This window comes from Zalophus californianus, chromosome 2, assembly GCF_009762305.2.
Source record: "Zalophus californianus isolate mZalCal1 chromosome 2, mZalCal1.pri.v2, whole genome shotgun sequence".
In the NCBI taxonomy this organism is placed as follows: Eukaryota; Metazoa; Chordata; class Mammalia; order Carnivora; family Otariidae; genus Zalophus; species Zalophus californianus.
Window position 1 is genome coordinate 121,636,023 of NC_045596.1, and position 13,365 is coordinate 121,649,387.

At 38.6% G+C, this 13,365-nt stretch overlaps 1 protein-coding gene across 5 annotated transcripts in view; it reads right to left on the reverse strand.

Annotated features, from left to right (window-relative positions):
- The window catches only part of ZNF827 (zinc finger protein 827), a 172,183-nt gene that overhangs the window by 96,082 nt on the left and 62,736 nt on the right, over window positions 1-13,365 (reverse strand). The gene's annotated exons all lie outside the window — the stretch shown is intronic.

Here is a 13,365-nt window from a genome sequence, read left to right on the forward strand (position 1 = left end):
GCTACTTACAAGTAGCAATAAATGAGTCATTTGACTCTCCCTTCCTCTCTCTGTGTCCTCTCCTGTGCAGGTGCTGAGGAGCAACGAAACAGCCAGCGAGGGAGAAGGGGGTGGTAACCCCAAATCAGACAATGAGGCCTAACGCTTGAACACTCACTGTTACCACAGGATGAACACTTTAGCTCTGGATGTCTCCTGGAAAGCCGAGAAAGAGTCATATAGGAAGAGCTTTCTAACATAAACAATGTGTTAGGAGAATATATTTTAAACAGCATTAAAATGGGATAAACAGGGCGCAAAGGCTTTAGCGCAAGTAACTGAGAAGAGACCACCATCTGTCCTGGTTAAACTACCCTCCTCCTCCTAGCCCCCAGTTTTCTTTTTTCTTTTCCACAGCTCTTTAAAACAAAGTAGAGGCAAAAAGGTATTATCTACATATTATCCAATCTGTGAGCTAAATAAGCATTGATGAATGCCAACTGAAGACGAGTACCAATATTCAAATGTACAGAGTGAGGCAGGACGATTCCACTCTCAAAGTAAGTCCCGCAAATCACTGTACTCTCCCCTTTCGTTCTCATTAATCTTTTGGCTCTGCTGAGAGCCTCTTTCCCTCTCGACCACAGGGGCTATGAAACGATACCTTTGGCTACATATATGTGGACCACAGAAAGCATCCAATAAGGCTATCTCCTTGAATTCCCCTACCCCAGAACACTAGGAAGAATTTCTGGTAGCAACGGTACTGTGTGTCTATCAGTAGGTAAGTTTATAGGGATAAGGATGATAGTAGCAGGAAGTAAGGAAAGAGTTCATAATTCATTCTTTAGACAACGACCCTCACCACCTGATTTTGGCCCTAAGATGAAATATGGTGGGTCACAACTATATTCTATCACTTCCCCCCATTTCTCCAGCTGGGGACATAAGTGATCCAAGCACATGGCAAGTCACGGGAAACCAGGAAATGTGCTGGAATCCAGCTGCTGTCCCCAATTTAGAAAATAGGAAGTAAATCACCTCACAGCACAAACCCAGGATGGTTCAGATTTGGGAAAAATAGATACATGGGTGGCGTAAATAGAATTATGAGGAGGGAAGACCAAGATCCCTTTGGAAAGAATGGCATTGGCCCTTGCATTTGGATAAAGGAAAAATGCCCCTCTCAATCCTTCATCTTCATGTAAGAATAACAGATGCCGTAAGGGAGAAATAGAAACAAAGCCTAAAGTGAGTAGGAGGAAGGAAATAATAAAGATTAGAGCAGAAATAAATGAAATAGAGACTAAAAAAACAAGAGAACAGATCAATGAAACCAGGAGCTGGTTCTTTGAAAAGATAAACAAAATTGATAAACTTTTAGCCAGACTCACCAAGGAAGAAAGAGGACTCAAATGAAATCAGAAATGAAGGAGAAATAGTAACTGACACTACAGAAATACAAAGGATTATAAGAGATTATGAAAAATTGTACACCAACAAATTGGATAACCTAGAAGAAATGGATAAATTCCTAGAAACATACAACCTTCTAACACTGGATCAGGACCAAATAGAAAATTTGAACAGACTGATTACTAGTAATGAAACTAAATCAGTAATCAAAAACTTCCAACAAACAAAAGTCCAGGAGAAGATGGCTTCATAGGTGAATTCTACCAAACATTTAAAGAAGAGTTAATACCTATTGTTCTCAAAACTATTCCAAAATATAGAAGAGGAAGGAAAGCTTCCAAATTCATTCTACAGGGCCAGCATTACCGTGATACCAGAACCAGAGAAAAACATTACAAAAATAAAACTATAGGCCAATATCTTTGATGAACATAGATGCAAAAATCTTCAAAAAAATATTAGCAAACTGATTCAACAACGCATTCAAAAAACCATTCACCACAATCAAGTGGGATTTATTTCAAGGATGCAAGGGTGGTTCAATATTTGCAAATTAATCAACATGATACATCACATTAATAGGAGAAAAGATTAAAACCATCTGATCATCTCAGTAGATACAGCAAAAGCAAAGTACAACATCTATTCATGATCAAAGCTCTCAACAAAGCAGGCTTAGAGGGAGCATACCTCAACATAATAAAGGCCATTCATAAAAACCCCACAGCTAACACCATACTCAATGGTGAAAAACTGACAGCTTTTCCTTTAAGATCAAGAACAAGACAGAGATGTCCACTCTCACCACATTTATTCAACACAGTACTAGAAGTCCTAGCCACGGCAATCAGACAACAAAAAGGAATAAAAAGCATTCACATTGGTGAGGAAGAAGTAATACTTTCACTATCTGCAGATGACATGATACTATATATAGAAAACTCTAAAAACTCTACCAAAAAACTACTAGAACTGAAATATAAATTCAGTAAAGTCACAGGATACAAAATTAATATACAGAAACCCACTGCATTTCTATACACTAATAATGAAGTAACAGAAAGAGAAATTAAGCAAACCATCCTATTTATAATTGTACAAAAATAATAAAATACCTAGGAATACACCTAACAAAGGAGGTAAAAGGCTTGTACTCCAAAAACTATAAAACATTGATGAAAGAAATTGAAGATGACAGAAACAAATGGAAAGATATTCCAAAGCAATCTACAGATTTAAGGCAATTCCTATTAACATACCAACAATACTCTTCACATAACTAGAACAAATAATACTAAGATTTGTACAGAACCACAGAAGACCCTGAATAGCCAAAACAGTACTGAGAAAGAAGAACAAAGCTGGAGGTATCACAATCCCAGATTTCAAGATATACTACAAAGCTGTAGTAATCAAAACAGTATGGTACTGGCCCAAAACAGACACATAGATCAACAGAACAGGATAGAGAGCCCCAAAATAAACCCATGCTTATATCATCAATTAATCTACAACAAAGAAGGCAAGAATACACAATGGGAAATGGTGTTGGGAAATAAATGGTGTTGGGAAAACTGAACAGCTACATGCAAAAGAATGAAACTGAATCATTTTTTTACACCATACACAAAAATAAACTCAAAATGGATTAAAGACCTAAATATGAGATCTGAAACCAAAAAACTCCTAGAAGAAAACATAGACAGTAATTTCTTTAACATTGGCTATAGAAACATTTTTTTAGATATGCCTGCTGAAGCAAGGGAAACAAAAGCAAAAGTAAACTACTGGGACTACACCAAAATAAAAAGCTTTTGTGCAGGGAAGGAAACATCAACAAAACAAAAAGGCAACCTACTGAATGGGAGAAAATGTTTGCAAATAATACATTCAATGAGGGATTACTATCCAAAATATATAAAGAACTTACACAACTCAACACCAAAAAATTAATAATCCAATTAAAAATGGGCTGAAGACATGAATATTTTTCCAAAATAGACATACAGATGGCCAACGGACACATGAAAAGATGCTCAACATCACTACTCATCAGGGAGATGCAAATCAAAACCACAATGAGATAATACCTTCTGTCAAAATGGCTAAAATCAACAACACAAGAAACAACAGATGTTAGTGACGATTTGGAGAAAAAGGAACCCTCTTGCACTGTTGGTGGGAATGCAAACTGGTGCAGCCATTGTGGAAAAGAGTATGGAGGCTCCTCAAAAGACTAAAAATAGAATTACCACTACTACTGGGTATTTACCCAAAGGAAATGAAATCACTAATTCAAAAATACATATGCACCCCTATGTTATTTACAATAGCTCAGATATGGAAGCAACCCAAGTGTCCATCCACAGATGAATGGATAAATAAGATGTGATGTGTGTGTATACACACACAGACACACATGCACATACACACAATAGAATATGACTCAGCCATAAAAAAGAATGAGATCTTGCCATTTGTAACAACACGGATGGACCTAGAGGGTATAATGCTAAGTAAAATAAGTCAGTCAGAGAAAGACAAATACCATATGGTTTTACTCATGTGTGGAATTTAAGAAACAAATGAATAAACAAAGAAAGAAAGAGACAAAGAAAAAAATCAGACTCTTAAATACAGAGAACAAACTGGTGCTTGCCAGAGGGAAAGTGAGTGGGGGTATGGGTGAAACAGATAAAGATTAAGAGTACACCTACCTCGATGAGCACTGAGTAATATACAAAATTACTGAATCATTAAATTGTATACCTAAAACTAATATAACACTAAAATTTTTCAAATTTAGGGAAAAAAATTTTAAAAAGAAGAACAGAAGCCATAAAGGAGAAATCGTTCGCTTCACAGAAGTCTCCCATTCTTGGGCCATTCTGGACACTCCCCTAACCCAAGGGAAACAGAGCCCATCGCGCTCAGACTGTGGGTATCTTCCGGTGCTCAGTGCAGTGAGTGGCCCAGGCACTACCACTTGAGCCTGTTCAGTGGGTGATGTGGCCACTCAGCAGTGGACAGGCTTCCTGGCAGTGGAGAAAGAGTTCCCTTCTCCAGAGCTAGATCTGTGATACCAGTTTGTACCCAGATGAGCACAGAATCCATGAGGTTTATCCATACATGTGAATGTTCCCGATCCTTGACACGGATAAGTGAAAGGTGAAAGGTTAATATGGCAATGAAGAGAAAAACTACTGTGGAATGAGAATGTTTTAGAGCTCTTGTTGAGGGAAATAATGGTCGTGCTCTTCCTCACAAGACTATAACTATGGTAACATATAGTAAAAAGGCCAGGTAAGAACCATAAAATACTAGAGCAGTAGAGGAGATCCGAAAGCAGTGGTAGGGTACACGGCTTTTACCTGGCAGGGACCTTTGTCCTCTGTGTGAAAAATGGAATAGAATGTGTTTGGTTGCTCAACTATTTGCATCCACACTGCAACTGGATCCCTCAGACAATAAAGCTTCTTTGTAGAGTTGTCACCATCGAATAGTATTTGTTAGTGGTCTCTCTGTGCCACAGTTTGTGTTGTGGATAACATCTGTAGTTATTTATACCAGGAAACCAAAAACAACACAGGAATCAAGAGGGCACACTATCCCAACAGCAAGCACATTTTCTAGGTGTCATTCTTCATTTTCTTCCCTCAGTATTATCAAGGAAAATCTGGAACACCTCCACATCATCTACCCTCAACCCTTCCAGCTGTGGTCAAACCCCTCATTCAGGTAAATAATACCACTGTATCTCCGTTGAGTTTAACAAGATCTAGACCTTCAAGAAAAGGATTCTTTTTAGTATATAAACATGTCATATTTTTATCTTATTAAAGTGATCTAGTCCCTGTTTGTATAAGACATGGTTTTCACACTCCATACACCTTCAATTCTCACTGAGTTTCCAAGTACTAAAAGAAGAGTCTAATTCCTTATTTAAGATTTAACTCCCCCAGTTATGGGATTTCTTTGTATGTGTGTGTACATACATATACATGTACACACACATATTCATATACACATACATATTCACATACATATACATACACATGCATATCCCGGGAGTTGCTTAGGATATATATGGCATGAGGAAAGTGATCTGGCCATTAGTTGGAAGCCCATTACTAGTCACATTCGTTATAAGTCATTTAAAAAGTTGACATACAGGGTACCTGGGTGGCTCAGTCACTTAAGCATCTGATTCTTGATTTTGGCTCAGGTCATGATCACAGGGTCATGACATCGAGCTCCACAGAGGGTTCCGTGCTCAGCGGGGAGTCCACTCGAGATTCTCTCTCTCCCTCTCTCTCTCTCTGCCCCTCCCCCTGCTCTCTCTCTGTCTCTAAAATAAGTAAGTAAATCTTTAGAAAAAAAGTTGACATACAAATATTCTTTGCCATTAGCTGAACTACAGAATGCTATTGCAAATACAGAAATCAGACAGCTCAATTCCACTAGGAGGCCTGTAGTCAATAAATTAGTTTTCATAGGCTTTATATCTGCAAATTAAATGCTGCCCTCATATAAGTAAAGACAGGCTTTCGTTTTAATATTAAACAAGTCTGCATTTTTACTTAATTTCTGGAATTATGGAAAATGTGATGGTGCTCACAAGCAACAAAGGAAAAGAGATAAACTGGACTATATCAAAATTAAAACCCATTGTGCTACAAATAATACCATTAAGAAAATGAAAAGACAATCAGCAGAATAGGAGAAAATATTTGCAAATCATACATCTGCTAAGAGGCGTATATTCAGCATACCTAAGGAACTTTTACAACTCAAGAATAAAAGGACAAATAACTCAAAAAGCAGGAAAAGGACTTGAACAGACACTTCTCCAAAGAAGATACACAAATGGCCAATAAGCACATGAAAAAATGCTCAGCATCTTAAGGCATCAGGGAAAGGCAAATCGAAACCACAGTGAGATACTAGTTCCTACCTGGTATGATGGCTATAATAAAAAAGACAGACAATAATAAGTTTTGGCAAGGATATGGAAAAATTAGAACTCTCATACATTGCTGGTGGGGATGTAAAATGGTGCAGCTGCTTTGGCAAACAGCTTGGCAGTTCCTCAAAATGTTAAACATAGAATTACCATTTGATTCAGCAGTTCCACTCCTAGGTATATACCCAAGAGAAACTAAACATATGTCCACAAAAAAACTTGTACATGAACGTTCACAGCAGCCATAAGTTGGGCAACAACCAAATGTTCCTCAGCAGAAGACCTGATAAACAAAATGTGGTATATATCCATTTTATACCACATATAAAATTAACATTACATTATTGGTGTATTTATTCCAATAATATCCAATGGAATATTATTCAGCCACAAAAAGGAATAAAGTACTGATACATAGAGGAACAACACAAATGAACTTTATTTTTTTTTATTTTTTTAAGATTTTATTTATTTATCTGACAGAGAGAGAGAGAGAGCGAGAGAGAGAGAGGGAGGGAGAGCACAAGTGGGGAGAGGGGCAGAAGCAGGCTCCCCGCTGAGCAGGGAGCCCAATGTAGGACTCGATCCCAGGGACCTGGGATCATGACCTGAGCCGAAGGCAGACGCTTACTGACTGAGTCACCCAGGCGCCCCCAGAGATGAACTTTAAAAACATTATGCTAGGGGCGCCTGGGTGGCTCAGTCGGTTAAGCGTCTGCCTTCGGCTCAGGTCATGATCCCAGGGTCCTGGGATGGAGCCCCACATCGGGCTCCCTGCTCAGCGGGGAGCCTGCTTCTCCCTCTGCCTCTGCCTGCCTGCCTGCCTACTTGTGCTCTCTCTCTCTCTCTCTGTCAAATAAATAAATAAAATCTTAAAAAATAAAAATAAAAATAAAAAATAAAAACATTATGCTAAGTGAAAGAAGCCAGTTACAAAAGAATGTTGTATGTTTTCATTCATATGAAATGTACAGAACAGGCAAATCTACAGAGAGAGATGGCAGATTAGCGGTTGCCTAGGGTGGGGGTGACAGGGGGATGGGTAAGGAGTGACTGCTAATGGGTACAGAGTTCTTTTTGGGGTGATGAAAATGTTTCATAACTAGATGTGATGATGGTTGCACAACTCTGTGAATATACTGAAAACCACGGAACTGTACACTTTAAATTGGTAAATTTCATGGTATGTGAATTATCTCCCAATAAAGATGTTTTTAAAAATGAAATGGTGCTTAAAAATCAGTCTAGAAGTCCCCTCGAAAACATAACAATGCGACATATATAAATTCTTAGAAAAGTAGTAGACCACTGGATTCAACCAATTTCTCCAGGTGCTCAAAAAAGTTGAAGTGAAAAAGAGAACTTCTCATTTCAGCTGAGTAGACTATGCCACTTGACATTTTTATGCTCTCAGATTCTTCAGTACCATGCATTTGACAAGGTGATAGACAATATTAATGAAATAAATAAACAAAATGCTTTTCAACCAATACTTCACAATTATTCATTACATCTTTTCCATAACTTTGCTACCATGTCCACCTGTTCGCTTTAGGACTGAGTGAGGACGTAGAACCACCAGGTGCTATGTGTGACTGGGCCTCCCATGTTCTTTCCACCACTTAATTAGATAACGTGTAGGTTCGAAGGAGGCCAGTGTGAGCTGACATTAATAGAAAAACTAACACACCTACTTTCCATCCTTGTAGGTTATTACTGAAGCCATCTTGCTTATCAAGTTTGATAGACTACAATTTTCCAAAGGAGAAATCCTAAATAGAACAGTGAATAGTTACTGCCCTAAGAAATGGTTTAGCTAAAATCTTATTTATCTCCTGGAATTCTTTAGAATAAAACAGTCTCTGACATGGTCTTTGATTTGCTGGGGAGGGGGAGAGGAGGAACTCTTTCCTCTTAAAAACAAAAGAAAACAAAAGCCAATATCGCCCAGGAATAATCACGAAATTTAACACTGAAAAAAGCAGTATTAATCTGAGGCTCACAAGGAACACTATCTTGGTTTATTAGGTACATGTGCCCTTCCAAAAAAAGGTTTTCCAGATACCATACTTCATAATAAGTTAGAAAGAATCTCTACTGAAGAGATGCTCTTTTTAAAAAGTAAAATGCACATTTGATAGAGCACTGTCCTCTGTCAGCTTTAACCTAAGGTGGTATTCTCAGACGGACAAAACTTATTTCTTTAATTAACCATTTCCTCAGCACGGTGCTTTTCAAAACTCAGCCGTCAGGATCACATGAAGGGCTTGCAAAAACACAGACAGCTGGGCCTCCAACCTCAGAGTGTCAATGAGGTCCAGAGTAGAGCTCAAGAATTTGCATTTTGAACATTTCCCTATTCTCCCCCACCCATGCTGATTCTGCCAATCTGAGGACCACACTTTGAGAAACCCTGCTTCAGTACCTACAGAGTTGAGAGGCTGGCTAGGCAAAGTACTGGCTGGGCAGGTCTTCCCCAAGACTCTACCGGAAAAGAAAGGTAAAAGTCATCCAAAGGCCAAAACACATTTACATTCAATACTTAAATAACAGCAATTACCATAATCTGCTCCTCAAATTTTTCTGGTTCATACATATTGTTTATCTTCCTGGTTTCATGCCACCCTCATTCTTGCCCACCCAAGATGCATTTCTGGCGGTTCTTCTCCCTCGCAGCCATCCTATATGACCGCAGCCATGTCTGCCCCAGATGCCCTTATCCCTAGTGACAGTACAAATGTCCACTGGTGGATCCCAACTGCAGCTGAGGCAATCAACTGGAATTTGGAATTCCTCTTTTGAACAAGAGGCAAACTCAGAAGCTGCAAGAAATTGCCATTTTCCACCATGTGAGCTATGTAACAGAAAAGGTCCATCTGTACGTGCAGAGAAGCAGGGATGAGGTAGGGAGTGAGAGCTTCCTGGTTTCCACGTGGTCCTCCAGACCCTGGTTTCAGTGAAGGACTCACACCCTTCTATATCAATGCCCTGGGGTTCCATAAGTTAACCCCAAACCTGTACCTTCTATTAAATTCCCCTCGCTTGCCTAAACTGGCAGAAGAGGATTTATTATGTACAACCCAAAGGGCCCTAATTAAAACTGTTAATAAAGTCAATTTTGGGATCTCTTTCCTCTGTTTCAGTTCACTGAAGAGAGTAACCTCACCTTAAACTTCATCCTACCCAAGTTTACCTGCTTCTAAATATTTCATAGCCATGGGGAGCCTGGCTGGCTCAGCTGGTGGAGCCTGTGACTCTTGATTTCGGGGTCGTGAGTTTGAGCCCCACATTGGGGACAGACACTACTTTAAAAGAAAAATTATTATATATATAATAATTATAATATATAATTATTATATATATATATATTTCACAGCTGAAGCCCTATCTTACTCAGGAGATTCCCTGAACCCTACACATCTCTGTGTATTTCAAATCAATGCCTGCTTAGATTTTTCTACATGAGGCAATTATAATTTATATTTCTCTCCAAGACTAGACTGGGATAAATGAATATAAATCAGAAATGAAGAGAAATTCACTTGGTTTTGTTCCTTGTGCACGGAAATAAGAAAACCTATAGAAGTGTCTCAAATTGAGATCTAATATGAAGTTTTATTTACCATGTTAGATATACTTAAGTGCTTAATTTTTCATTAATGTTACTGAAATAACTTCAGCTTTTATTTTTGTGGAATTTACATGTTTAAAATGGTATTCTTAACCTGCTACTTCTAGGTTCAACCACCTACATGGTACATTTTATGTATTCATTCCCACGCAAACATGTGGCTTCCCAAAAGGAGAAGGGGCATTTCTTTATCTCTGTGTGTCTACCCACTCCTCTTACAGTACGACAGAGACAAAACAGATCAAGTTTTGTGTCACCTTCAGCATTGCATCACGTCTGTGATAACACATCTGTTCCACAAGTTGGTGAGGTTACTCGACGTTGCAAAACCAGGGTTTCATAGTGACAGGATTCTCTTCGTCTGTCTAATGTTACAGATCCTCTGTAATGAACTTCAGGATTTTGGCCTCCTTGAATCAAGGCTTCTGGGAATTATCTTTGGCAACTCTGTGCTTCAGCAAAAAAGTCTGATTGTTTTGGCTGCCTTGTGTCACATAACAATAGGTAGTCACAGACATCCAGCGGTTTCCTCAGAGTGGGTTGCTTTCTTTATGGTAATCAATTTACTTGGCCCAGCTGTCAGGCACTTGACTTCCCAATTAACAACTGGAAGTAGAATTTGAGCCGCAGGAAGGAAGAAAACTCAGATTTTCCCAAACACACAGTGAATGAAAAACTTAGCCTAGCCTCTACCTCATCTGTGTTTTTCCCATAAAATGTAAATGTCAATTTGGAAAACAATATACCTACAGATGTTTCTCCACCCGGGAAGGTTTCACATGATGTTTGACTGGGCCCCGTGCCCAACATCCATCATTAAGGAGTTAACATAAATTAATTTAAAACTGGAAATGAACCTGCCAAAATTGTTGACCAGTTTCCCCTTATTAATTCAGTGAAAAGACTAAGAGGATAGCCTACACTACAGATCAAAGCTTCTAATCTCAAGGAAAGAAACAACAAACAAGAAAAATCCTTTTATTCCACATCTTAGCTATTCCTTTGGCCAAAACTGGAAGAAGAAACAAAATGTGTGATAATGCATGGGGCATACTTGTCTCACTCACCCAACTCTTCCTGGCCAAAAGGACTTTCCTCAGTGTGGCAGAAGACTATACATGGAAATTTGCAAGGCAGGAAGCAATAGGGACTTGTGTTCATGAGAGTGCCCACAGCCAGTCTTTGGGGTATCAGCTCAGGTGAACCTAAGGCATCCCTCACTAACCTGCATGGCTGCTTTGGGAGATGAATTACCCCTCTTGTCTATAGAGGGACAGGAACTATCATGGAAAGGGGGACTTGAAGACACTGACAAGTTCTTTACGTGGGTGTCTTTCAGGACATTAACATTGAAATTGCTAAATTGCAGCTTGAGGAAAGAGAGGATAGGAAGTTTTTCCCTCACATCCTTCTTCCAAGAGCACCGATCCATCCATGATCAGAAACTCTAATATCCACTGTAAATCCAATAAAGGGTGAATCCCCTTTACCTTGGGGCTTAGGAATGAAAAGGCACTTTTTTTTTTTAAGTCACATGTTTATTTCTAGGACTAACTTGGAAACTTCTTCACAGTTTACCTGAACATAGTCTGCTAGAATGTAGAAGTACAGAGTTCGAAGTGCAAAACGTTTACTGAATGGATTCCATTGCCCTGGACTACTTCCGACTAGACCATGTGAATCTAGAGGAGAGGGGCTGGGATGCTATTTCTTCAGCTGAAGTCTCTCACACAAAGAACGTTGGGGGATTTTTTTCAAGGCAAAAAAAAAATTAGTTATCTTAGTCTTTCAAACAAGTGTTCATTCCACACTAGGAAGCAGGATAGGTGCCCTTTGGAAATATGACTATGTCATCCAATCAACTGTCGTTGAACTCCAGAGCACATAAACTCGACAAAAGTCAACATAAACGTTTAGAAGGACCATTGCTGTCCACAAGTATCATTAAATGTGCATGGCTGTATGACCATATTCTATTTGAGGGATCTCATTATTATCTAGGAAATGATTTCATACTTCAGTGTCCAAAATCATATCACCTAGAAGGATTAGGAGAAAATGTTTTCCTTAAAGAAAATCTTCCCTGAAATCTCATTTTTGCATATTATCTTCTGTTGCCACCCCATCTCTCTCTGCTCACAATACTGGTTGCCCAGCAAACTCTGAAACAGAAATAGCATACACTGGGATCCTACCGACCGGAGTCACTGTTGGAAGAGGGTCACTGCAATGTGAAAGCCTGTGCGATGGAAGAAGAATCAGAGAGCTGTGTGACCCCTTTGAATTGACTGGAAAAACAACAGACATATTACTCTATGTCACTGAGACCTTTTGACACAGGAAGGAGGGCTTGAGTATAAGAAAATATGTTGGCCTGAACATCATATTTTTAAACTTTCAGCTTTCAGCAATCAGCACAGTCCTGCTAGGCCTCCCATCTGCTAAAGGGAAGCTGTTCTAACACTGTGAAGTTTAGAAAAAGGGGGCTATAATAAGGATGTCATAACTGCACTCTGCTTTATCTATCATAAATCATGTACCCTTGAAGTTCCAGTGTGTTCTCAATTAACATCAAAGGAAAGAATTCTTAACCCCACCAGCTGGCAAATACAGGAATTTCAACTGTTCTGATATAAGGCTCTAAGTAAATCACTATTAATTTCTTGCTTTCCAACCTATTGGTCAACCAGAAGCACAGTCAGAATTGCCGAGGAAATTATAGGGAAGGAGCATCCCTAATGTATCTCTTGCTTTCATCTTCCAAACACAGGGAGTTACAAACTGAAAACACCTTTTGATTCATATTAGCATTTTGAATATAGTTTCTAAAAAATTACCTTTTAACTGAGGCTGGGATATGACTTGGTAAGTATATTATTATTGATACGACTTTTCTTCCCATGCTCTAAAAGTCATACTCTTGAATTTAAAAGACACTAAATTTTTACCTGTTCTGAAGGGGCAGATGGGAGACTGGAAAAGAACCCAGAATATATGAATTCCAAATTATAATCAATTTTCCTTCTCTGACAGGCAGATTACATTTAAATACTACTAAAAAATTATCCATTCATCTTAAGAACTTAGATTAATTATTGTAATAGTCCACTATGAAATTTTCTCTTTGTAAAATCTCTTATTGCTACTCTATTGCTAATTACTACAAGCGCCATCTCAACTATTTATTAAGAAAAATATTTTTAATGGTTCCTAAAGAATACAGCATAAATACACACAAAAAGAAACGTCTTCTATTAAGAAAGAATAGATATTTTGATCAATTAGCAGAAGTGCTTTGAATGTCGTTAGAATGCTCTTAAGATTATGACCTGCATCATCTTAGAAAGCAGCAGTGTTTTCCAACAATTTCCAGGAA